This window comes from Carassius carassius, chromosome 4 (genome assembly GCF_963082965.1).
Source record: "Carassius carassius chromosome 4, fCarCar2.1, whole genome shotgun sequence".
In the NCBI taxonomy this organism is placed as follows: domain Eukaryota; kingdom Metazoa; phylum Chordata; class Actinopteri; order Cypriniformes; family Cyprinidae; genus Carassius; species Carassius carassius.
The window spans coordinates 33,229,241-33,234,248 of record NC_081758.1 but is presented as its reverse complement, the minus strand read 5'-3'; positions in this window follow the sequence as shown (position 1 = coordinate 33,234,248).

Below are 5,008 nucleotides of genomic sequence, written 5' to 3'. Positions count from 1 at the left end.
CCCTTGTGGTTTAAAATCAATGGCAGGAATGTACTTTGCTGCATTTCTCATGACAGAAAATTATTTAATTAACAAAAATGTTGCAACTTAGAACATATTAATTAATTAACAAAAATGTTGCAACTTAGAACATGTATACATGAGTCCATGTGTTTTTCTCTTCCTCCACAGATGTCAAACTAGGTCTGATGTCACTGTAGCGTGCCACCTGTCACCTGAAATCAGTGCTGCTGACATGGAGATCAGATGGTTTAAAGAGACAGACTGTGTGTGTGTGCGTCAATAAGAACAGACAGGTGACAGAGGGAAGGAGCTATGGGACAGAATTGAGGAGCTGGACAGAGGAAATGTGTCCTTGAAGCTGAGAGAGTTCAGAAAATCAGACATAGGAGTTTACCTGTGTCAGGTCATCAGTGAAGACACAACAGAGGAGATAACAGTAGGTATAGAAGAAGGAGATTAGCATCCCATAACTCCACTCAAGGTCGCCATGATTTTGCCAAGTAAGACATGTTCCTGGATCAACATCTTTTGATGATCCTGGATCAACATTATTGTCGAAACATTTAAACTTAACCCAATCCCTGCCCCTAAACCTAACCCTACTCATAATATATTCCTAAAATCAGTGGGAAATGATGGCTGATTAATAAGAGTGTAGTAGCACCTAATCCTGATTTTAAGCCTAAAACAGATATTTCTTGAAAAGTTAAATCTCAATTCTGATTGGTTGATTGGAATGTTGTTCCAGGATCGACAAGGATGTTGATCCAGGAACATGTCGTACTTGGTGAAATCACGCTCACCCTCCTCTCAACATCAGCTTAGTGTCCTCAATAATCTCCTGTGTGAACTAAATCATAAATCAGCAACTGTTTCACCAAATTCAATCAAACACGCTCATGCTTCATATTTTGTTTTGTTCCATTAGCAAGGAAAGATTCTGGTGTACTGGAGTCAGTCATCAAAGATTCAGGGTAGACAAGTTAAGCTGATTCTACATGAGGTAAGATGGCTTAAGAACTACTTTACTTTTGTTGAGATGACATTAAAGTACCAAAAGCAATTCTGAATCAACTCTAATCATAACTGTCTCCTCAATCAGTTATATCAGCTCTGGTGGACATTTTAACTGAGAAATGTTTATGTACCATCTTTACTTTATGTTTCCATCTGTAATTGTAGAGAAAGAGAAATTACTGGAGAGTGCAATCAAAGAGATGGAAACCAGTAAACAACTACTGGAGACATGAGGAGATGTTGGAGTAGAAAACAGTTGAGGATTTCAGGTAAGAAATTTGATCAAATTTTATCAAGCACATACAGTACATAAGATGAGTGTTTGTTATGGGCATAACTTGATATCATATCTGGGATTATGCTGATGCTTCCCTCAGAGTTGAATGAAAAATCCAAATGTCTTGAAGATACAAAATCTCTTCTAGAAGAAAAAGATAGAAAGATTAAAGATCTAAAGATAGAGAAAGAAAGACTTCAAGAACTTCAAGACAAGGACAGATGTCTTAAGAACATTAATGTTAAACTGATGCAAACAGTCAGAGAGGTTGAAAAGAAACAAAATCAGCTTCAGGGGAAACACACACAACTGGAGAATATACACAAAATGTTGAGTGAGAAAATGAAATGCCGAGAGAACAAAGCGAAAGAGCTAGACGCCATTAAATGTCAACTGGAGGAAAAAGGAAAGCACACATCTGGAGAAAGTACAGCTGAAGTATTCAGGACTTTTTAAAAAATAATTTTAAGGTATTAAAATACTGGGCAGCTTTTAGGGTAATGTTTTAAAAATCAGCATTTATGAATAAAAACAAAACAAGAAAGCATTGACCACATAACAGACACATTTTTGTTGAGATCACACTTGTTTGAGCTGGTTAAAGTGCAGGCAAATAAATGATTTATTTAAACGAATGACCTACCAATGAGCCCACTAAACCAAGAAGAAAGTCATTCTGCAGTCAGAGGCATGTATTACTATTTTGTTCTTAATATATATTGCATTCAGAGATGTTCAACAAAAATGAAGGTTTCCATCATTTAATGATATTTTTAATCAATTTGGGGGACACATTATATATTCAGACTCCGTTAAAGAAAAATATCACTTACTGAACATTGATGGTAATCTAAAACTGAAACTTTTAAGTGGACTCATCATTGTTAGAGGAGCAGCTAAGTATCTCAGTGACACCAAGAAATCCTGAGAGACTACCCTACATTATCATTCAACCACCAGTTTTGAAGAACTGACCATGAACCACTTGACCTCGGGAAATATGGCTTACTATGAAGTGTCTGATAATGATACAGCCACACATGTGGTGACAGCTGTGCTGTATGGGGCAAATGCTTGCTTTGTTTTTGATAGAGAAGTTGCATCAGATGAAGATAAATACACAGTAGAAGGAGAAGTAAAACCTGCCCTTGATAAACTAAATGATATTTTAGTGGGTGCACAGACTGACCTGAGCCTGAATGACAAGCAGAAGACTGCAGTTCAAAAATTCAGCAGCACATTTTATGGTGACTTCCAGTTACCATCTAATCCAACCTCATTTGAAGATGCGCTAAGGGTTTTAGCTGATCTTCCAAAACTGCTGGGAGAGAACATGATCATGAAGAATGTACATTCAAAGGAAGTGAGCTTGAGAAATGGATGAAAGGAAAGGAGCAAGAATCTGTCATAATTAACACTTAGAGAATCTAGATCAAATGTTAATGGATCTGGAAGTTAAAAATGTGGTTAGCTACACTTTCACATCATTTGAGTGGTCAGATGTACTCCTTTCTAAACAAAAGGCCTTCCTGAGTCCCTCAACAAAAGGAAACAATAGTGAGGATGCACCTGATTCCAAGCAAAAAACTGGCTTCAACTCTGACATCAGAAAGAATATGAAGAGAAACTTGAAATCTTTAAAAATGACAATGACATGACGAGGGTTGATACACATTTGTCAGTCTGTCTGCCTTTTGCTTGGTGCAGTGCTTCATGTTCTGTTTTAGACAATCTCAAATTTAATTATTTGTTAAACAATATGATTAATAGTGTTTTTTTTCTTTTTCTTTAATTGCATCTGTGGAAGAACTCCATCTACAGTATAGCAGGACCCAAAAAAAAGGCCCCAAAGTACTTAATAATAGCCTTTAAAGTGAAGCCCAGAAATCCTTAGTTAAAGCAAGAAAATAGAAGGCATATATTACATTGTTGCTTGGACACTACTCCCTTTAGAAGAGACATCTAAAGGCCTATACGTCACAGTCATGTCTTTTAAGTACATCTCTTAAAAATGTTGATGTTATCTGAAAAGGTTTTTTTGTTTTCATTATTTAAATATAAAGGTATTAAAAAAGTGGACTGTAAATGTATGTTATAGAATATGTACAAACACAGTGCAATTGTTACAGTTGAGTAAACAATTTAAGGAAATCTGGAGATGGAAACAGTCACCAAAATGAAAACGCCACAGCACACTGATATATACAACCTGTATTTATGAATTAGTGCAGATATCAGTACATAAATGATTTAATGTCTCATTTCAGCTATACAAGTGATCTGCTCATTCCACTCATTTCTCCATCATCTCCATCATCATCATCATCCAAACTCAGTGCTTTGCTGAAGATTGAAACCCTTTTGATAAGCATGCACAGCTGTTGCATAGAAATCACCTCTGTATTCTCTTTCATGCAACTTAATATTGTTTTTCTTTAATTTCATGTGTGAAAACTGACTTTAAATAAAGGAGGGGAACCCACACACTTACTTTTCTCCAGTCTTCCAAAGATGAATTAAAATATATAAATACTTACTGGTGAGGTCAAGCTGGAGAGAAACAAAGCCAGGCTTAGCAAAGCAAAAACTGACCCTGTAGGTCAACAATTCTGGGTTTTTAAAAAAAAGGTCAATTGAAGAGTTCAAGTAAAAGTTATTTTCGCACTGCAATTCCTTTGCAACACTGACCTCATGTGACAGCTTTAAGAAATGCAGAGGTAGTTTTCTTTTAATACTCCAGATTTATGTTTAGGGAGAAATTGTGCTTTTTGCAGGCAGACCATAGTCAAAGTCACTCGATAAGTCGAAGAGTCAAAATTTTAAGTAAAGTAAGTCATAACTAATCGTTATTTTATGCTTTGGAAAGGGAGAGTTGGTAAACTGGCTGTCAGGAGTGAAGTTGCTTCAGCAAAGGTAAGACGGAGACATACACAGCAACAATTTGGTAACAGACATTCATTCACCCTCAGTCACATTTATCAGACAGATACACAAAACAAGTTCAGTCTCTAGTTATGCGGTTTCTATGACAATAATTAAAGACATATCCAATCAGTAGCAGATTTGAACCTGAATGCAGGGTGTGCAACTGTTTCTGTTGTCATAATGTATGTTGTTCTGTGTTATGTGACAGCAGGAACTCACTGTTTCTGAAAGCAAGGGCACACAATCGCCTCAGCTGGAGTTGATCAGGGGTCAAGTGTGTCTTGTCATGAAAACTAACATAATCTGTAAATGAGTATTTTATTCCACACCATTTAATCGCAATTTCAGAAACTATGATGCTGTAGGATGCTGATATTTGCTGTTGCATAGACAATGAGGCCAGTCAGAGTTTGAACTCAGAAGAACAAGTTTGTGCGGTGAAAGTAGAGCTAGTTAGGAGAAGCTTGACCTCAACAAAGTGATTGACAACTTAAAGCCTTAGGACCATCATTCCAAATAAGTGAAAAAAAACAAACATAAAAATTCAAAATGATTGTTTTTTGTTGTTGTTGTTTTTATTCTGGTTTATTCAGATATTTTTACTTGTATCATATCTGTGCAAATATAATTTGCAACTATATATTACCACTAGGGGGGAATCATTGTCTTTGTCATAGGAATTGCAACAGCTGTCAAAAGACAGCTCTTAGCATTTATATTAAAAACAAAACAGTCTCTGATGACGGTTTTAATGGTGATTTCTTTTGCTCTGGTCAAAACAAACAA